This window comes from Orcinus orca, chromosome 4 (assembly GCF_937001465.1).
Source record: "Orcinus orca chromosome 4, mOrcOrc1.1, whole genome shotgun sequence".
Lineage (NCBI taxonomy): Eukaryota > Metazoa > Chordata > Mammalia > Artiodactyla > Delphinidae > Orcinus > Orcinus orca.
In genome coordinates this window covers 39,798,378-39,821,752 of record NC_064562.1, presented here as the reverse complement: position 1 = coordinate 39,821,752, position 23,375 = coordinate 39,798,378, and positions in this window count along the sequence as shown.

Sequence of the window (23,375 nt, the reverse complement as noted above, 5' to 3'; positions counted from 1 at the left end):
GATGGTGGCAAGCAGGAGTCTAATATGGATGGGACCCGTACAAGGCGGGGAGGGGAATTGGGAAAGCAGTGGCTTGGCATCTACACCCAGGTCTTATTCTTGTATAACAAGTACCAGGTGTGGTTGGAAATAAAACTTTGCTTTAAACCCAAAATATTGTGAATGCTCAAAGATAGGTTGTTTTTTTTTATTTGTTTGTTTGTTTGTTTTTGCGGTACGCGGGCCTCTCACTGCTGTGGCCTCTCCCGTTGCGGAGCACAGGCTCCGGACGCGCAGGCTCAGCGGCCATGGCCCTCGGGCCCAGCCGCTCCGCGGTATGTGGGATCCTCCTGGACCAGGGCACGAACCCGCGTCCCCTGCATCGGCCGGCGGACTTCCAACCACTGCGCCACCAGGGAAGCCCAAAGATAGGTTTTTGAGTACTTCTGTTCCTACCATTTGCATTTGTATTTTCCTCTTTGTAAATAATGAATTACAAATGAAACAACTAGGTTGAATGAACTAATCTCTATCTTCCCAACTATACAAGTATTGATATCTTCCCAACTATACAAGTCTATTATTCTAGGAGTATTCAAGAATATAATTAATAATTTAAGTAAAGGCAGAGATTTTGTCTGTTTTTTCCCCATTAATTCATTAACCTAGAACAGTACCTTGCAAAAAATGATAAATATTTATTGAATTTGAAAGAATGTTGTACATGGAAAAATAAAATGTAGTCTACTTCTTTCACTCTGTATCTTGGAATTGAAGAATATTAAAAAAATTTTTTTTTTGCAGTATGTGATGTGAAAGGGAGATGCTAACAATTTGACTGGAAACATGGAGAATTCATCACTATTATAAGAAAACTGTGGGGCTTCCCTGGTGGCGCAGTGGTTGAGAGTCCGCCTGCCGATGCAGGGGACTCTGCAGGGGACCGATGCAGGGGACTCTTCCCCTGTCTGGGAAGATCCCACATGCCGCGGAGCGGCTGGGCCGTGAGCCATGGCCGCTGAGCCTGCACGTCCGGAGCCTGTGCTCCGCAACAGAAGAGGCTACAATAGTGAGAGGCCCAAGTACAGCTTAAAAAAAAAAAAAAGAAAAAAAAAGAAAACTGTGATAGAGACAGGTCAATTCTTAATGTTGATTTTCAGACAGGTTTGCTTTCAATTTATTTGAATAGCTCTTGGACTTACCTTAAGGGAAGAAAGGAGGTAGTTAGATTCATAAAACAAAATGTTTTTGTTTTAATATTTATTTTCAATTAGCTTTAATTCTAAAAAATAAGACCTTTATCCAGTACCATTCTGTGGAAGACTTTTACCATATGATGGCATAAAGTGAGAAATTTCCTCAGAATCATTAATTTAGGTAGGAAACTAAGAATTTCAAGTTGTCTTTTTCAGAGCTGAAATCATTATTCTTGGTATTGTCAAGCTGTAAGACCAAATTATATCACTAGGTGGCATGAGTTGCAAATTGAAAAGCTGTAGTGTTACCAGATATGAAGTATAATAGCTGATATTTACCTGCACCCTAGCTTATCTTTGTGTGTAGGTATATTAATCTTGGAAACTCTCACCAGGGAGAATATACATTTTGTTTGGATCTTCACTTACGAGCTACATATAATAAAATAGAAAACAGGCATTAAGCTCTTAGTTTAAGAACAATTAAAGAATACAAGAGCTATAGTTTTTATTAATCAAAGTCATTCACTACTGAGTTAAAAAATGAGGGGGCACCATAGGGTAAGTAAAGTTATCCCCAGGCAAAACTGCAGAGTGGTGGATTAATCCCTCTCTCTGTATCCTGTAGGACCAAAATAGATAGTTCTCTTTTTTCCCCATTCGCTTTTGGAAAGTCCCTTCTCCCAGCTGCTGCTCTTCTTGCTGTCCCAGCTGCTCTATGTTCACCACTGTGGGCACTCAGCAAACTCATTTTACTCGTACATTTATCAAAACGTGCCTATTCTATGTCTCATCCTCTTAGAGTCAGAACTTTGAGTTCTTTCCATATATTTGCTAATCAAGAAACAAACCCATGCCCATGTATGAACGGGAATTAGGTTTTAATGGGAGAACTGGCTCAGCTTTGTTTCATTCTCCTCTCTTAGATAAAGTGTATTTTCATAGAGGTTCTAGTGGTCAAGATTTGAACGGGAAACAGAAGGCATACTCAAATGGGGTAAGTGGAGAGAACATCAAGTAGTGGTAGGGACCCACTCTGGGACTACTGACAGTGATAAAACTATTACTATTCCCTTTGCCATGGACTAGGGGCATCCCACAAGGAGCTGTGGACATAAATAAGACAGTCGCTATAAACTCGAGGCTCCAGGCTGCTGCTGCTGGTGTGTGTAGGGGGAGGGCCAGGATTAAATATTCGGGTTTTTCTTTCCTTTCATAGTCTAGTTTCCTGATGTTGCTTCCCACTGGGGAGATCTTAACCAGAAGCCAGAAGTCAAGGGAGCCTGTGAATGTGGTACATAGAGGTCAACATCTCAGGTCGCAGAATGGGGCAGAGAAATTGGAAAGTGATTGTGGAGTGGCAAATGAAAGCATCCAGCACAGGGGACTTCTGAAAACAGTACTTCTTTTTCTAGACAGGGTCTCCAGGTTGGGAATTTCAACTAATCAGCTTGTTGGCAAATGGGGCCTTAATGTATTACTCAAGTTCCACAAATATACCTTTTTTTAGTCGTGAACTATACTTGCTAAATGTCACATAGCTAATATCTATTTATTCATGATTGTCTTTGTACATCAACAAACAACTAGATAATTTATCAGGATATTTGATTCCCCAAAGAGATATTTTTGGAAGTGCTTTCTTCCACCTTCATTAGTGTTTCTTAGTATATCAAAGAACATAGTGCCATATACTCCCATCTTCTAAAAAATAGTCTTGAGAATACTAATACAAGCAAGTATTTTGTACCACAAAGATTTTACAGTTCCAGTTTTTATACAATATGCCCCCAACTTTTTCTAAAGTAAGAAACCTTTAGGCCAGAATATGTTTTATTTATATATGTATATATATATCAATACAGGCAATTTCTACTGTGCTAACTCAAGCTTGTTCAGGTGGCTGAGTTGTAGTTTGAGCCCCCTAATAGGTTAATTCTTTTTTCTCCCCATGCAAAATAGTCCTGGCACTTTTACAGTGAGGAAATAACATGGCCATGAGAGGGACTGAAGCAGGGAGGAATTTGCCTGGGACATCACCCAGGATTGATTTGGAAGATTCCATAAAGGATTGAGCCCAAACACAGTTCAATATTCTGCATACAACAGGCAGTTCTGCTCTGCTGGGTCTTAAATAAAAATAATTAAAACACAAAGTGAATTTTCTTGTTCTTTTTTCCCTCGCCCAGATTGCTTTTCTATGAGAAGAGATTAGAATGCCCCCAGAGAATCTGGTAGCAAAGATTTAGAAATGCTGTACCACCTCAGACTGCTAGTTTACTGAGGAGAAATTGTACAAATGATTAGGATTTTGGTCACCCTCTGACTTAGATCCTTAGATTCTCCTGGTACTTCGCTCCAGGTTGCTAAGCATCTGAGGTAAAACTAGGTCATCCTTGGCACTCTTATTCTTTTACTTTAAACATTCTCCAGGCAAATTTATGTGAGCCCATTGCCCCAGCTACCAAATATACACAGATGATCCTTAGCTAAAACATTCTCCTCAGATTCAAACACAACTGCTTTATAACCTACTTTCTAATCTTTTCAGATAATGCCACTACAATCTACCTGTGAGTAATCCTGCATGCCACCTCCTTCCTTGCTTCTCAGTAAGTCACTAATTTCCCTTGACTTCTTCAGTACTGCTGGAACAGTCTTTCCTCTCTCTACTCTTTGCCACTGCCCGTAGGTCAGATCATCATTTCCCCACATGGGTCCTGTGCTCTGGTCATTCTGAATTACTTGCTGTTCTCCAGACTAGCCACTAATAGTCTCTCATGCCTTTGTGTTGGCCTCTCAATCTTATTTTATCTGCTTTCATTAATTAGCTCAATTCTTCTGTGATAAGTGTCAGTTCCTCTGTGATATGAGGCCATGACTGAATTAGTTTCTTTCTCTTGGTTCTTATAGTGCTCTGTACATATTTCCAATATGTTATAGCAACTACTATTGCACTATACTTGCTTATTTCTATATATGTCTTCTCAAAATCCTGACACTCTTTGAGAGTTAGGACTTTGTCTTAATATCTAAGTATCTCTAATCATAATCAGCATTCAATAAATGTGAATTACTAAATAAATGATTATATGTGGTATAGAACCATCCCCTTGTCATGGAAATGAAACACTATATTCTATTGGTGAGATCTAGTCAAATGGCCTCACTTAACATAGGGGAGGGCTAGAAAATATAGTCCGACTGTAGTCCAACATTTGGTGAATAGCTGGCCTGTCTGCCATAGGAACAGTGTTATTGGGAGGATACATATTTGGAAATATTGGATGCTCCTTTATAATAAAAAAACTTATTATGTAGTGAATCTTGATTGTTCTTTTTACCTTAAGATCTCTCTTTGTCTGATATTAATATAGCCTTACTAGATTTCCTTTGAGTGATTTTTATCTGTAACATGTTCTTTATTATTAAAAAAGCTATATCTTTATGTTGATCATATATATATGTCTTGTAAACAACATCTAGCTGAACAATTTTTGTAAACCTAACATGACAATCTTTGTTGGTAAACTTAAATATTTATATATGAATTTTATACTTAATGTAATTTATGACATATTTGGATTTAATTCTTCCATGTTATTTTATAGTTTTTTTTTTTTGCGGTATGCGGGCCTCTCACTGTTGTGGCCTCTCCCGTCACGGAGCACAGGCTCCGGACGTGCAGGCCCAGCGGCCACGGCTCATGGGCCCAGCCGCTCCGCGGCATGTGGGATCTTCCCGGACCGGGGCATGAACCTGCGTCCCCTGCATCGGCAGGCGGACTCTCAACCACTGCACCACCCGGGAAGCCCTATTTTATAGTTTTTATTTGTCCCTTTTATATGATTCTTTTCTCTTTTCCTACCTTCTTTTGAATAGATCAAGATTTAAAAAATTCCACTTTCCTTTCAACCAGAGTATGTGCATCATTACTTTCCTAGCTGATGCCAAACTGTTTTCCAAAATGACTTTACCAATTATATTCCCACCAGCAGCACATGAGAATTTTCTTTGCTTCCATTCTCACCAGCACTTGATATTGTTCGGCTTCCTTTATTTTTGGTAATCTGGGAGGTATGCAATGGTATTTCAGGGTGCTTTAATTTGCATTTATCTGATGCTAGTGAGGCAGATTATCTTTTCATATATTTAGTGACCATTAAGATCCTTCTTTTCTAAAGTGCTTAATCTTTAGCCCATTTTTTCTATTAGGTAGTTTGTTTCTTTCACATAGATTAGTAGCAGTTCTTTATGTCTTCTTTATACTAGTCCTTTGTCAATTATATGTGTTGCAAATGTCGTTTTCCACTTTTTTGCTCATCTCCTCTTTCTGTGGTGTCTTTTAATGAAGAGTTTTTAGTGTTAATGTCATTAAATATATCATTCTTTTTTTTAATAGTAATTTTTGTATCTTTAGATGTCTTTCCGTCTCCTGAAATCTTGAGGATATTTTCCTATATTATCTTCTGAAATCTTTCTAGTTTGTTTTCCTCATAGGTCTCTAACTTACTGTGAGGTGACATTAGTCTGTGGCAGGAGGCAGAGCTTTTTTAAATGAAGGTACCCAGTTACCAGTACCCAGACCCTTTATTTATAATTTGTAAAACACCTCTGTCATATGACCCATTTCCCTCAATTGGTAATAACCTCTCCCTCAATTTGTAATAATGCCTCTGTCATTTATATATGTGTGTAATTTTTGGATACTCTTTTCTGTTCTATTGATAATCTAGTTATCTATACCTGCAGCATTACTAAACAGTCATATTTATCTAGCTATATAATAAAAGTTGTTGTCTTGTGGCAAATTTCTTTCTAATCCATCCAATGTAGCCTTAACACGTAAGGCTCTAGGTTCCAGGGGTCAGCACGTATCCTCAGGACCGAAATCATTTGAGTACTAGTTTATCACACTGTATTTCTGCTTACTTTTTGGATTTTTAGCTATGTATTTAAAAGAATCTTTAGTGCAAGTCATCTCGCATTGATGTTTCGTCTGGAAGGATTTCTCAGGATATCTTGTTCTCCATATTGCCAGAGGCCAAAGCCTCCTTCATTTGGCAAGGAGAAACAAAACCTGCTTTAAAGAGCATTTCCAGATTTTAAGAGGAAATATTGCTCAAAAATTTTTGTGTGAATATGAACAGGGAGAGGAGGATGGAAAAGAGAAGTTTAATTTTATGACTTATCCCCATCATCATGCAATCAGTTATTTTTAGGTCTCTATAGGCTCTATAAATTAAAATATTACATCTAGCATTAAATATTTTCATAGAAATATTTAGTAGCCTTAGTAGCCTACCATGACTTTTTTTTTCTATAACAAATACTTAGTAAATTCTTCTTGGTTGACTGATGGTAGTATCTCAGAAAACAACTTAAAAAAAACATTTATATAATCCTTAGCATGTGCCAGACACTATTTTAAATGGTTTATAAATATTAGCTCATTTTATACTCATACAACTTGGTGAAGTAGGTAGTGTTATAACAAACGAATTAACTAAGATACGGAGTAATTAGTTAGGTTGCCTCACATCAACAGCTGGCAAGTGGTGGAGCAGGGATTTGAATCCAGACAGTCTGGCTCCAGAGTCAGCACTTTTAACCACAATACTATGCAAAATTCAGCTCATGTTTCTATGGAGTTTGTTGTCTCTCACAGGTGATAGAAGTTTTAATGATAAAACATGATAGTAAACTCTGAAGAGAGAAATAAAAAATCATCTAAAGTTATTTCACTACCTATATTTGACATGATTTACAATAATTTGGCAGTGAGATGTCAAATGCAAGCATGATTTGGAAGTGGACCATAGCATATTTTATTTTTTAAATAAATGTATTTATTTATTTATTTATTTATTGGCTGCGTTGGGTCTTTGTTGCTGTGCGCGGGCTTTCTCTAGTTGCGGCGAGCGGGGGCTACTCTTCGTTGTGATGAGCGGGCTTCTCATTCCCGTGGCTTCTCTTGTTGCAGAGCATGGACTCTAGGTGTGTGGGCTTCAGTAGTTGTGGCACATGGGCTCAGTAGTTATGGCTCACGGGCTCTAGAGCACAGGCTCAGTAGTTGTGGCACGGGCTTAGTTGCTCCGTGGCATGTGGGATCTTCCCGGACCAGGGCTTGAACCCGTGTCCCCTGCATTGGTAGGTGGATTCTTAACCACTGGCATCAGGGAAGCCCCACATTATATTTTACTCATCAACATTTTTGAGTACCAATTATGTGGCAAGCATTTTGCTACATCCTGGGGTTAAAAATATGAATAAGATATGCCCTTCCTCTTTCAATTCTCACTTCTAGAATCTAGCAGCAATTTCTCCAGAATGGCAGAAATGGGTTTCAGTGAACAGAAGTACATCTCTGTAGGAACTTTCTTAGATAAGTACAGTTTGGGGTGGGAAGTGTAAGAGAAAAAGGTAAATATATATAAAAGAAACAAATAAATAAAAAGAAGCAAGCAAGAAGATGGATTGATGACCACTGACGGACTTGTTCCTATTTTACCTATACTAGTGGCCTATTTCTAGGTTTCTGAGACAGTACCCAAGGATTTTTTTCCTCTGCTTTGAACATTACAGATAAGATATGGATGTGCTAGGTAATTTTGAGCATGTTAGTTTCCTTCCATCTTAGTGAGGAAGGAAAAAGATGACACATCTCAGAGTTCACTAATTGTCATTTTTCCTGGAATGTGAAACAGGGAAAGCAAAATTGCAAAGTGTTATAAGGTACTAAGGCAAAAGATTATCTGCAATGTGATTGTGGCTGCTAAGACTTCTCATTCCAGTTGAGTAATCAACTTGTATGTGACCTTGAACAATTTGTGCTTGGGGATTTTTCACTACCTAATTCTCAGAACTGTAAAATAAAAGCAACACCAAAATGGAATTCAATCAAAGTATCAAAAACCAAAGTTGATAATTAAGTACAGTTTCTCTGAGTTTTTAAGTTATTGTTTAGTTGCAAATTTTGTATTTTTATACTGCTTTGTGAACACTTTCAAGTCATGTAAATACTTGCAGAAAAATCCACACAATATATTCTTTATATAGAGCTAGCTCTACTAGTCCATGATTGGTAATATAGTTTCTTGGGTTCCTCTTCAAGCAGGGGATAGTTCTATATTACTCTTTCCATTGTTTTCTTTCTCCTGGCTCCCTTCCCCTTTGTGACAAATACCATGTAGAAGACCATTTACCTGGTATTCTGGTGAGATAAAGCATTTATGTAAATTGATTTAATTAGAACATAATTACTTTATTGATTTTTGTACTAAAGAAAATGTTTTTATCATTGCGTTTGTTACATGTCATATTAGAAACCATGTAGAAAACTTCTAGAAAAATGAAGAATTAGGCCAAGGCTTTCAAAGAAATATATATTAAAATAGCAATTCTTTAGGGGATATTAGTAAGAAGATTTATAGGTGAGATGAAACAAAAAGAGATCAGTAGCATCTTAATAATCAGGACAGTGAATGGAACTCAGGTACACATCATTATAAAAGCCTTTTAAAGGGCTGGGAAGCTATCCCACTTGGAGCTTTGTGCTTGATTCCGAACCTTATATGATAGGTATAGTAACGAAACATCAATAAAGACCGCCATGATGATAAAGGATCTTTAGGTCATATGTCCTTGTGGAGACCAAAAAAATGAGATGAGTGTTCATTTTTGAGAAGGACATGAAAGGTGAACATGACTAATGCAGATAAAGTTTCATGTGTAGGGCTTCCCTGGTGGCGCAGTGGTTGAGCGTCCACCTGCCGATGCAGGGGATACGGGTTCGTGCCCCGGTCTGGGAAGATCCCACATGCCGCGGAGTGGCTAGGCCTGTGAGCCATGGCCACTGAGCCTGTGCATCCGGAGCCTGTGCTCCGCAACTGGAGAGGCCACAACAGTGAGAGGCCCGTGTACCGCAAAAAAAAAAGTTTCGTGTATAAAAAAGGTATATAAAAGGAAACTCTTCAAGGATATAATAGTTCAAAAGCAAGAGGGCATGAAATAGAGTACAAGGGACTGATGTTTGAAGAATGTTATTAAGACAGTGCAGTTCATATGTGGAAATAATGGCCAAAGGACCATGGAGTTTACCATTTAGGGAGAAGGAACTTATTAGATAGGTAATATCATGAAACAAATTGGAGGGTGTTGCAAGTATGACCTGGATGTTCTTTCATGAAGAATTTTTATTTTTTTAACCTCTTTACTGGAGTATAATTGTTTTACAATGGTGTATTGGTTTCTGCTTTATAACAAAGGGAATCAGCTATACATATACATATATCCCCATATCTCCTCCCTCTTGTGTCTCCCTCCCACACTCCCTATCCCACCCCTCTAAGTGGTCACAAAGCACCGAGCTGATCTCCCTGTACTATGCAGCTGTTTCCCACTAGCTATCTATTTTATATTTGTTAGTATATTTAAGTCCATGCCACTCTCTCACTTCGTCCCAGCTTACCCTTTCTTCTCCCCGTGTCCTCAAGTCCATTCTCTATGTCTGCATCTTTATTCCTGTTCTGCCCCTAGGTTCTTCAGAACCATTTTTTTTTTTTTAGATTCCATATATATGTGTTACCATATGGTATTTGTTTTTCTCTTTCTGACTTACTTCACTCCATATGACAGACTCTAGGTCCATCCACCTCACTACAAATAACTCAATTTCATTTCCTTTTATGGCTGAGTAATATTCCATTGTATACATGTGCCACATCTTCTTTATCCATTCACCTGTTGATGGACACTTAGGTTGCTTCCATGTCCTGGGTATTGTAAATAGAGCTTCAGTGAACATTGTGGTACATGACTCTTTTTGAATTATGGTTTTCTCAGGGTGTATGCCCAGTAGTGGGATTGTTGGGTCATATGGTAGTTCTATTTGTAGTTTTTTAAGGAACCTCCATACTGTTCTCCATAGTGGCTGTATCAATTTACATTCCCACCAACAGTGCAAGAGGGTACCCTTTTCTCCACACCCTCTCCAGCATTTATTGTTTGTAGATGTTTTGATGATGGCCATTCTGACTGGTGTGAGGTGATACCTCGTAGTTTTGATTTGCATTTCTCTAATGATTAGTGATGTTGAGCATCCTTTCATGTGTTTGTTGGCGATCTGTATTTCTTCTTTGGAGCAATGTCTATTTAGGTCTTCTGCCCATTTTTGGATTGGGTTGTTTGATTTTTTGATATTGAGCTGCATGTAAATTTTGGAGATTAATCCTTTGTCGGTTGCTTCATTTGCAACTATTTTCTCCCATTCTGAGGCTTGTCTTTTCATTTTGCTTATGGCTTCCTTTGCTGTGCAAATGCTTTTAAGTTTCATTAGGTCCCATTTGTTTATTTTTGTTTTTATTTCCATTTCTCTAGGAGGTGGGTCAAAAAGGATCTTGCTGTGATTTATGTCATAGAGTGTTCTGCCTATGTTTTCCTCTAAGAGCTTGATAGTGTCTGGCCTTCCATTTAGGTCTTTAATCCATTTTGAGTTTATTTTTGTGTATGGTGTTAGGGAGTGTTCTAATTTCATTCTTTTCCATGTAGCTGTCCAGTTTTCCCAGCACCACTTATTGAAGAGGCTGTCTTTTGTCCATTGTATATTCTTGCCTCCTTTATCAAAACTAAGGTGACCATATGTGCGTGGGTTTAACTCTGGGCTTTCTATCCTGTTCCATTGATCTATATTTCTCTTTATGTGACAGTGTCAGACTGTCTTGATTACTGTAGCTTTGTAGTATAGTCTGAAGTCTGGGAGCCTGATTCCTCCAGCTCTGTTTTTCTTTCTCAAGATTGCATTGGCTACTCGGGGTCTTTTGTGTTTCCATACAAATTGTGAAATTTTTTGTTCTAGTTCTGTGAAAAATGCCATTGGTAGTATGATAGGGATTGCATTGAATCTGTATATTGCTTTCAGTAGTGTAGTCATTTTCACAGTGTTGATTCTGCCAATCCAAGAACATGGTATATCTCTCCATCTGTTTGTATCATCTTTAATTTCTTTCATCAATGTCATAGTTTTCTGCATACAGGTCTTTTGTCTCCTTAGGTAGGTTTATTCCTAGGTATTTTATTCTTTTTGTTGCAATGGTAAATGCGAGTATTTCCTTAATTTCACTTTCAGATTTTTCATCATTAGTGTATAGGAATGTAAGAGATTTCTGTGCGTTCATTTTGTATCCTGCAACTTTACCAAATTCATTGATTAGCTCTAGTAGTTTTCTGGTGGCATCTTTAGGATTCTCTAAGTAGAGTATCATGTCATCTGCAAACAGTGACAGCTTTACTTCTTCTTTTCCGATTTGGATTCCTTTTATTTCTTTCTCTTCTATGATTGCTGTGGCTAAGACTTCCAAACTATGTTGAATAATAATGGTGAGAGTGGGCAATCTTGTCTTGTTCCTCATCTTAGTGGAAATGCTTTCAGTTTTTCACCCTTGAGAACGATGTTGGCTGTGGGTTTGTCATATATGGACTTTATTATGTTGAGGTAAGTTCCCTCTATGCCTACTTTCTGGAGGGTTTTTATCATAAATGGGTGTTGAATTTTGTCGAAAGCTTTTTCTGCATCTATTGAGATGATCATATGGTTTTTATCCTTCAATTTTTTAATATGGTGTATCACATTGATTGATTTACATATATTGAAGAATCCTTGCATTCCTGGGATAAACCCCACTTGATCATGTGTATGATCCTTTTTTTTGGTTTTTTTTTTGCGGTACGCGGGCCTTTGACTGTTGTGGCCTCTCCCGTTGCGGAGCACAGGCTCTGGACGCGCAGGCTCAGCGGCCATGGCTCACGGGTCCAGCTGCTCCGCGGCATGTGGGATCTTCCCGGACCGGGGCACGAACCTGCGTCCCCCCTGCATCGGCAGGCGGACTCTCAACCACTGCGCCACCAGGGAAGCCGTATGATCCTTTTAATGTGCTGTTGGATTCTGTTTGCTAGTATCTTGTTGAGGATTTTTGCATCTATGTTCATCAGTGATATTGCCCTGTAGTTTTCTTTCTTTGTGACATCTTTGTCTGGTTTTGATATCAGGGTGATGGTGGCCTTGTAGAATGAGTTTGGGAGTGTTCCTCCCTCTGCTGTATTTTGGAAGAGTTTGAGAAGGATAGGTGGTAGCTCTTCTCTAAATGTTTGGTAGAATTCACCTGTGAAGCCAACTGGTCCTGGGGTTTTGTTTGTTGGAAGATTTTTAAGCACAGTCTCAATTTCAGTGCTTGTGATTGGTCTGTTTATATTTTCTATTTCTTCCTGCTTCAGTCTCGGAAGGTTGTGCTTGTCTAAGAATTTGTCCATTTCTTCCAGGTTGTCCATTTTATTGGCATATAGTTGTTTGTAGTAATCTGTCTTGATACTTTGTATTTCTGCAGTGTCAGTTGTTACTTCTCCCTTTTCATTACTAATTATATTGATTTGAGTCTTCTCCCTTTTTTTCGTGATGAGTCTGGCTAATGGTTTATCAATTTTGTTTATCTTCTCAAAGAACCAGCTTTTAGTTTTATTGATCTTTGCTATTGTTTCCTTCATTTCTTTTTCATTTATTTCTGAACTGATTTTTACGGTTTCTTTCCTTCTGGCTAACTTTAGGGGTTTTTTTGTTCTTCTTTCTCTAATTGCTTTAGGTGTAAGGTTAGGTTGTTTATTTGAGATATTTCTTGTTTCTTGAGGTAGGATTGTATTGCTATAAACTTCCCTCTTAGACTGCTTTTGCTGAATCCCATAGGTTTTGGGTCGTCGTGTTTTCATTGTCATTTCTTTGTAGGTATTTTTTGATTTTCTCTTTGATTTCTTCAGTGATCTTTTGGTTATTAAGTAGTTTATTGTTTACCCTCCATGTGTTTGTATCTTTTACAGATTTTTTCCTGTAGTTGATATCCAGTCTCATAGCATTGTGGTCGGAAAAGATACATGATACGATTTCAGTTTTCTTAAATTTACCAAGACTTGATTTGTGACCCAAGATATGATCTGTCCTGGAGAATGTTCCATGAGCACTTGAGAAGAAAGTGTATTCTGTTGTTTTCACGTAGAATGTCCTATAAATATCAATTAAGTACATCTTGTTTAATGTATCTTTTAAAGGTTGTGTTTCCTTATTTACTTTCATTTTGGATGATATGTTCATTGATGAAAGTGGGGTGTTAACGTCCCCTACTGTGATTGTGTTACTGTTGATTTCCCCTTTTATGGCTGTTAGCATTTGCCTTATGTTTTGAGGTGCTCCTATGTTGGTTGCATAAATATTTACAATTGTTATATCTTCTTTTGGATTGATCCTTTGATCATTATATAGTGTCCTCCTTTGTCTCTTGTAGTAGTCTTTATTTTAAAGTCTATTTTGTCTGATATGAGAATTGCTACTCCAGCTTTCTTTTGATTTCCATTTGCATGGAATATCTTTTTCCATCCCCTCACTTTCAGTCTGTATGTGTTCCTAGGTCTGAAGCTCGTCTCTTGTAGATAGCATATACAGGTCTTGTTTTTATATCCATTCAGCCAGTCTATGTCTTTTGGTGGGAGCATTAAATCCATTTACACTTAAGGTAATTATCAATATGTATGTTCCTATTACCATTTTCTTAATTGTTTTGGGTTTGTTATTGTAGGTCTTTTCCTCCTCTTGTGTTTCCTGCATAGAGAAGTTCCTTTAGCATTTGTTGTAAAGCTGGTGTGGTGGTGCTGAATTCTCTTAGCTTTTGCTTGTCTGTAAAGATTTTAATTTCTCCATCGAATCTGAATGAGATCCTTGCGAGGTAGAGTAATCTTCATTGTAGGTTTTTCCCTTTCATCACTTTAAATATGTCCTGCTACTCCCTTCTGGCTCTCAGAGTTTCTCCTGAAAGATCAGCTGTTAACCTTATGGAGATTCCCTTGTATGTTATTTGTTGTTTTTCCCTTGCTGCTTTTAATATTTTTTCTTTGAATTTAATTTTTGCTAGTTTGATTAATATGTGTCTTGATGTGTTTCTCCTTGGATTTATCCTGTATGGAATCTCTGTGCTTCCTGGACTTGATTGACTATTTCCTTTCCCATATTAGGGAAGTTTTCAACTATAATCTCTTCAAATATTTTTTCAGTCCCTTTCTTTTTCTCTTCTTCTTCTGGGACCCCTATAATTTGAATGTTGGTGCCTTTAATGTTGTCCCAGAGATCTCTAAGACAGTACTCAATTCTTTTCATTCTTTTTTCTTTATTCTGCTCTGCAGTAGTTATTTCCACTATTTTATCTTCCAGGTCACTTATCTGTTCTTCTGCCTTAGTTATTCTGCTATTGATTCTTTCTAGAGAATTTTTAATTTCATTTATTGTGTTTTTCATCATTGTTTGTTTGCTCTTTAGTTCTTCTAGGTCCTTGTTAAATGTTTCTTATAGTTTCTCCATTCTATTTCCATGATTTTGGATCATCCTTACTATCATTACTCTGAATTCTTTTTCAGGTAGATTGCCTATTTCCTCTTCATTTGTTTGGTCTGGTGGGTTTTTACCTTGCTCCTTCATCTTCTGTGTGTTTCTCTGTCTTCTCATTTTGCTTAACTTACTGTGCTTGAGGTCTCCTTTTCGTAGGATGCAGGTTCGTAGCTCCCGTTGGTTTTGGTGTTTGCCCCCAGTGGCTAAGGTTGATTCAGTGTGTTGTGTAGGCTTCCTGGTGGAGGGGACTAGTGCCTTTGTTCTGGTGGATGAGGCTGGATCTTGCCTTTGTGGTGGGCTGGACCATGTCCAGTGGTGTGTTTTGTGGTGTCTGTGACCTTATTATGATTTTAGGCAGCCTCTCTGCTAATGGGTGGGGTTGTGTTCCAGTGTTGCTAGTAGTTTGGCATAGGTTGTCCAGCACTGTAGCTTCCTGGTTGTTGAGTAGAGCTGGGTCTTAGTGTTGAGATGGAGATCTCTGGGAGAGCTTTCGCCATTTGATATTACTTGGTGCCGCGAGGTCTCTGGTGGACCAATGTCCTGAACTTGACTCTCTCACCTCAGAGGCACAGGCCTGACACCCCACTGGAGCACCAAGACCCTGTCCAGGTACTGGGGAGTTTCTTGCCTTTTGGGAAATCTGAGGTCTTTGGCCAGCATTCAGTAGGTGTTTTGTAGGAGTTGTTCCACATGTAGATGTATTTCTGATGTATTTGTGGGGAGGAAGGTGATCTCCACGTCTTACTCCTCCGCCATCTTGAAGGTCTCTCAGAATTTTTATTTTATATTTTGGAGTATAGCTTATAGTTTGCTCAGAGGTAAAAGATCATGTCTATTGGGCAGCAGGTAGTATGTTACGTGCTGCATTTAATTCAATGCAATCAATTATTGTAATGTGAAATTACATTTTAAAGTTTTTATTTACAAGCACATTTATATGCTGGTATAAAAAGAAACCTGTCAGTGGAGAAAGCTTTAGCTTACTAACAATATAATTATAGGAAGACATACATAAGGGCTACTCAGGTAGATATGGGAGGAGACCGAGGTCAGTTTTTCCAATTAAGTAATACTGGATGTACATGAATCTTATCTTTTCCTGAGTTAATCCAGCTTAAGGGTATAAATGTACTTATGTTCATTACAGTAAATTGTGCTTTTTTTCTGGATATTTTACTATTTAGTATTCCATTGTTTACATAACCCCTCATATCTCTTCTATACATATCGAGGGTATATAGGTACATCAACAGGGGGTGTCTCCTGTGACCTCACAATTATTTCAATTATTTGTTTTAAGCAGTGCTACTTATGTAAGGTATTTAGCTAGTTGTTTCTGGTGCCCATGGCCTCCTACTCGGCACTGCCACTGGGCACCACCACCAGGTGCCACTGCTGCCCTGGGATGTCCTAAGGCAGCACCGTGCTATGTGAGACCTCAGTGAAATATAGGGCCCTCATCCACACTCAGCTTCCCCCTGCCAAAGTAAGAGGGTGTCTCTTTTCCATGTTGGGTTTGTTTCGTCATGTGGATGTCAAACTGGTGCTGCCTTGGTCTAGGTGCCTTACAAGTTTTAGTGAAAAGATTACACATTAATGTAAACATAACTGGGACTGAGTCAATGGGTCAGGGCAGATGACTTATGGTATACACTTTGCTTTCTCTTTGTTGGTGACTAAGGTTTTCTTATTGGACCAAATCATTTATGTTTTTTGAACATATTCCTACCCCAGGTGCTTGCTTCTCAGTCCTGAATGTAAATGGATTTCTATATTTCTCTCCTTCACCCATTTCCCCGTCTGTCAGAACCTTTAGTAATGCCTGCAGCCTAGAAATGAACCATTTAGGTAAGAGCTGGGAGATGGGGTTGAATGAGGAATCTTCAAAACAAAAAACAAACACACAAGAAACAATAAGGAGGAGAAGAGGTAGAGAAGTAGATGGAGAAGGAGAAAAGGGTAAAAAAGAAAAAAAATAAGAAGGTGAAGATACTCCATTTTTCCATACTTGGTCTTTCATTAATACTCTGACTCTGATGTTCCTTAGTTTAATATTCAACATTTCCCTTCTATTGATATTAAAATCTGATATTTCTTGTCAGATAGGATAAGTTAGATCCCACCAAAATCTTTACATTTTACACTTTAGAGAGTAGATGCAATTTCATGGTTCAAACGAAATTCAGTTTTAAGCATTGGCTACCTTACCAGCATCTAGCTTGATTCTCTTTTTATTTCTGAGAGAATGCCAGAAGTGTACCCCTTTGGTTACTGAAGAGAAATTCTCTTTACAGCTCTTTCCAATTCTCATTACCCCCTGCTTTATGCCAGAATATTTTCGTTGGTGGCTGGCTGCATCTTTTTAATTTTCCATGGCATAAAATATTTTTTCCTTGGAATGTAAGTCACCGTTTCAACCCAGTCAGACAGATCCTTTTCACAGATGTTTCAGTGACATCAATAAAGCTGTGAGCCATGGAACACTGGCAGGGCATGCCATGTGGACTTTGATTCTTTTGATCTCTGGAAGGTAGGGCTGCACAACCTTGCAGGCAAGGTGACGCAAGCCTCCAATACTGGGACACAGGCAATTTCTAAGGCCAGAATAGCTTTCTGTTCTCAAAGAGTAGAAGCATGTCCCGTTCATTTGCTGATGACTTTAGCTGCAGAGTCAACATTGACTGTAAACAGCAAAATTAAGAGGGTGATGGCAGGTTTCTATGGCGTTAGTAAAACCTGTTGGAGAATTTAAGGTAGTCCGGTTTTAAAATTGAGATAATTATAATTCACATGCAGTTGTAGTAAATAATACAGAGTGATCTCTTGCACATTTTGCCTATTTTCCCCCAGTGGAAAACTATAGTGGAATAACAACCAGGACATTGACATGGATACAATTTGACAATCTTAGATTTCCCCAGTTTTACTTATACTTGCACACAGCATGCTCTTGAATGAATGCGTGCATATTAAGTCCTATGTAGTTTTATCATCTGGTATCCACCACCACAGTCAAGACACTGAACAGTTCCAGCACCATAAACATCCCTCGTGTTGTCCTTTTATTACCACATCCACCTCCCTCCTGCCCCCATGTCCCCCTTAACCACTAATCTCTTCCTTATTTCTATATTTTGTCATTTAAATAATGTTATACAAATGGAATCATACACTAGGTAGCCTTTAAAAGAAATAGACTTTATTTTTTAGAACAGTTTTAGGTTCACAGCAAAATGGAGCAGAAAACACAGAGAGCTTCCATATACCCCCTGCTCTCCCACATGCACAGCCTCCCGCATTACCAACATCCCTCACCAGAGTGACACATATATTACAGTGGATGAACCTACACTGACATATTATCACCCAAAGTCCGTGGTTTATATATAAGTCCATAGTTTTTATATTTTACATAGCATTCACTTTTGGTAGTGTATATTCTATGGATTTGGACAAATGTATACTGACATATGTCTATTATTATAGTATCACACAAAATAGTTTCACTGTCCTAAAAATCCTCTGTGCTCTGCCTATTCATCCCTTCCTTTCCCCAGTTCCTGCAACCATGGATCTTTTTATTGTCTCTATAGTTCTGCCTTTTCCAGAACGTTATATAGTTGGAATCATAATATCATAGTTGGATTTTGTAGTTGGCTTTTTTTTCACACAGTGAAAGAGAGTCATCCAGGTTGTTGCATGTATGCATAGTTTCTGTTTTTTTTTTTTTTTTTTTTCGGTATGCGGGCCTCTTACTGATGTGGCCTCTCCCGTTGTGGAGCACAGACTCCGGACGCGCAGGCTCAGCGACCATGGCTCACGGGCCTAGCCGCTCCGCGGCATGTGGGATCTTCCTGGACTGGGGCACGAACCCGTGTCCCCTGCATCGGCAGGCGGACTCTCAACCACTGATCCACCAGGGAAGCCCTCTTTTTTTTTTAATTGCTGGTAGTATCCCACAATTTATTTGACCATTCATCCGCTGAAGGACATCTGGGCTGATGCCGTTTTTTGGCTGTTATGAATAAGGCAGCTAGGGATGTTCGTGTACAGGTTTTTATGCGACTGTGTTTTCCTTTCTCTGGGATAAAAGCCTAGGAGCACAATTATTGGATTGTATGATAGTTTAGTGTTTAGTTTTACAAGAAACTGCCAAATTGTTTTCCAAAATGTATGATTGTAATACCACCAGCTATGTATGAATGATCCAGTTTCTGAAAACAGCTTTGCTAGCCTTTGGTGTTGTCACTTTTTTATTTTAGCCATTGTGTCAGATGTGTAGTGAAATTACATTGTAGTTTTGTTTTGTTTTGTGTTTTTGGATGCTTCTGTTTTTTAAATTGAAGAATAGTTGATTTACAATGTTGTGTTAGTTTCAGGTGTACAGCAAAAGTGATTGCAAAAAGAATCTGAAAAAGAACATATATATTCTTTAACCATTATAGGTCATTGGTTATTACAAGACATTGAATATAGTTCCTTGTGCTATATAGTAGGTCCTTGTTATTTATCTATTTTATATATAGTAGTGTGTATCTGTTAACCCCAAACTCCTAATTTAAATTTGTATTTTCCTAATAGCTGATGATGTTGAACAACTTTTCATGTGCCTATTGCTGTCTGCTTATTCTCTTCTCATGGGCTTTCATAGAGAAAAATTTTAAATTTTGATGAGGTCCTATTTATCAGTTTTTCTTTTTAGGGATTGTGCTTTTGGCACCAATTCTAAGCCTACCTCTAGATTCCAAAGGATTTCTGTATATTTTTTCGTAAATGTTTTACAGTTTCAGGTATTATATTTAAGTCTATGATCTACTTTGAGTTAATTTTTGTATACTGTGATCTCCTTTGAGTTAATTTTTGTATAAGGTATAAATTTAAATCAAGGTTTATTTTTCTTTGCCTGTGGATGTCCAATTGCTGCATAATCATTTGTTGAAAAGGCAATCCACTGAATTGCTTTTGTAGCTTTGTCAAAAATCAGTTAAGCTTATTTATGTGGGAGCATTTTTGGGTCCTCCATTTTGTTTCATTGATCTATGTGTTTATTACCAAAGTAGTCTATTTTTGTCATCTAATTTAGAGATGAGTGCATGCACTTTAAATGAATTCACTCAGGTCATTCCAGGTTTTTCATGTTTTTAAAAACTAAACTGGTGAATCCAAAAGCTGAGAAAATGAAAATGACTAAAATTTACTGGGAGTGTATTATTTGCCAGGAACTACTCTAAGTAATTTTTTTCTTTTTTGTATTATTTAAGTTGCACAACAATGCTAAGCTGTAGGTACTATCTTTATTTTATAGATGAAGAAACTGAAGCAGAGAGGAGATAAAGGTTATACTGCTCTTAAGTCAGAATATGCCCTATGATTCTGGAGATAAGACGGTTATTCACAGTGTTTGACAAGTTCTTACAGAGGGTACGTATTTATACCTTGTAGGATCGCAGATGATATTTCTCATGAAAACTAGCTTTTAATGCCATTATGAAAATTTGCACCTATATTTTGCTAACAAGCTGACCTACCATAAGAATGAGGATGTAGTTTAAAAACAAAATGTGACTACCTGAATAATTTTCTGAAAGCCACCTTTGAATGACGTTTTAAAAACTTTGTTTACTTTCCCTTGCTATTTGATGACCTTTACTTTGATAATATCCACCCATAGTTATACTAATTATAATCAAAAGACATGAAGAAAAAGGTTATCATCTCTGGGACTCTAGGCAGTGTATTGCCCTACTGTGATTACTCCATGGCTTTATTTAAATTACGCCTTGTATACGTAGAAATTGTTACATTAATCTTTTTGTAAGTGAGGTTAGATTTTTTTTTTTTCTGTGGTACGCAGGCCTCTCACTGTTGTGGCTTCTCCCGTTGCGGAGCACAGGCTCCGGACGCGCAGGCTCAGCGGCCATGGCTCACGGGCCTAGCCGCTCCGCGGCATGTGGGATCTTCCTGGACCGGGGCACGAACCCGTGTCCCCTGCATCGGCAGGCGGACTCTCAACCACTGCGCCACCAGGGAAGCCCAGATTTTTTTTTTAATAGTGAAAAGAAAAGTGACTTTTCATGGAGCCCTTCCCACTTGGGTGTTTAAAGAAAAATTTATGAAACTCTTTAAATGTAGTCAAAGAATTGTATTGTCAATATTATGAAAATATTGTTATTTTCTTAAAAAATAACTCTTTTAATGACTGTTTTTGTTACCTTTTTATTGTGACTATAGTAGTTTCTTTCACTTTCATGGTGGTATTGACATATGGCATTTTTCTGTTATTATATACTAGGGGCTGTGGTAGGCCAAATAATTCCCGACCAAAGATATCCATGTCCTAATCCCTGGACCCTGTGACTGTCACCCTATATGGCAAAAGGGCCTCTGTAGATGTGATTAAGTCAAGGATCTCCAGATGCGAAGATTATTCTGGGTTATGTGGGTAGGCCCTAAATGTAATCACAAGAGACCTCATAAAAAGAAGGTGGAGAGGGTTTTGTGAAGAAGTAAATGCAATGATGGAAGCAAGAGATTGAAGTGATTCAAGGGACAAGTCATGAGCCAAGGAATGTAGATGGCCTCTAGGAGCTAGGAAAAAACAAGAAAATGAATTCTCCCCAGGGCCTCCAGAAGGAATCAGCCCTGCCAACACCTTGACTTTAGCCATGTGAAACTGATTTCAGACTTCTGGTCTCCAACACTGTCAGAGAATAAATTTATGTTGTTTTAAGTTATCAAGTTTATGGTTACAGTAACCATAGAAAACTATAATCATCTTACACACAGGTAGAGTGATGGAATATTGCAAGCATAGTCTGATTTGAAACACGTCGAAGCCAGAAATTCCTGAAATTTAGCTTAAGGTGGTTGGTTGATTGCACTCTTATTTCCCTTTTGATACAGATATCTTTAAAAAGGTGGTCTGCTCCACCTTTGAGTCCAGGAAAACCAGTGAGAGGAGAGCCTATGGGATGCTATCCAAGGGAAAAGTTGGCATGGCAGGGATCAGGACAAGCCAAGAAGGAACTTTCAAGATGCAGTTCAGGTGAAGAGTTCTTTATGACAAGTCAAAGTCTTAAGGAGGAAGAAACCTAAAGGGCAAGGTGAAGATGGAAGAGAAACACAAAAAAAGACTAACAGGATCAGTGGAGGGAAAAGCTGAGCTAGGCAAGGTTATGAAAGTTGGTGTTAGTTAAAGACCCACCAGAACCATGAAGGAAATGGCTCAAGGTTACTTTCACTTTGATTGCCTAGATGAACTATGTAAATTATGTCCACCAGAAAAGTACACAAATGAATGTATGCAATCACCTGATGCCTCCCTTGTTACTTAAGGATCTGCCACCTAGATCCTGTGATCAGTGCTGCCTATGGGGAATTTAAAAGCCACCAGTTTAGAGGAGATGAGAAACCTCAGGCCTTTCTCTGACTTTTAAACACTTAGTCTGGGTGTGGGGACACGAAGCATAAGTGGTCCACTTACTGCTGCTAAAGACATTCCTACCTGTACCTCAGTCACATATGTCTGTGTTTTATTTTTTGTTGTGTTTTGGGCCTCTAGCAGACCTGGACATGACCTGCCACATAAGATTTCCAAGTGTTAAAGAATAATATTTAATAAAATTTCCATTTCACAGTCTCATTTATTTTTTAGTAATTGAGTCTATGTTGTAACTTTCCTCCTTTATTTACCGATAAGGGAAAGAGGATCTGTTCACTTTTGAACTTGTCTGCAGTTCCTGTCAGATAAAAAAGGAAAGTTGAAAACCCTCTGTTATGGGTTGAGAGGGAGAGGAAGAGAGAGCAAGGGGTAAAACAAGAGTGTCTTGTTTCTTCCTTTTCAGGGTGTATATTAGGAAACTCTCAAGCCCCTTCTCGCATTCTGCGTGGTACCAAAATGACATGGCACTGTCATAGTGGGAGATTAGAGCTGGTTGAGGACGGTGTTGGGGGCTAAGGATGGAACATACTCAGAGAGAAGTCTGATGTTATCAGGCTTCATATGGGGGATAAGGAAGTCAGCTGTAGCCTAGAAGAGCCCTGTGGTTGAGGCAAAGAGGATGCAGTGTGGAGCCTAGAGATGCTATAGAAAAAGTCATATTTTATCAGATACCAGTGCAGCAGATGTAGCATATCATGTGAAATGAAGGACATTTTTCGAGGAGGTGAGGAAGATCTGAAAAGCAGAGACAAGAGTATATCAGACATCCCTGTACTGGTGCCACAATAATAAGTAAGGTCCCAAGATTTAGATCAAGCAGAAAAGGGAGGACCTAAACAAGTGATCCCTGAGATGACACCCCTGAAGACTAATCTGAAAGAGGCTGAATTATTCTAAAGACTGAGATAACTTAAGTGGTCAAATGAAAGTTTTTGTTTTGTTTTGTTTGGCTACTGTATAGGAATGGGGGATCAAAACAGAATAAAGTTAGTTATAAAAATAAATTTACATTAAATTTTTTCGTGCAGTTGAGTGGGAGGGTGCAAATTTTGACCCTTATCACCCAAGGTTAATCCTTTAATTTGTATTCTTAAATCCACTTTCTCTATCTGCTCCAGGACTGTATGCTTTACCTCTCTGCCTTCTTCCCCACAAACTCTAAGTACTTCTTAGTTATCTCAAGATTAGTCATCATTGACTTCATACTTGCCAAACCTAATGTTCTCTCTATGTCCTTTTCTATATAATTCCTGTGCTGGTCCAGGGACTATCTGTCCTCAGATTCCTTCTCGTTCATACCTGGTCTGTGTTGTAAGCTGGGGTCTGAACCCTATAGGCT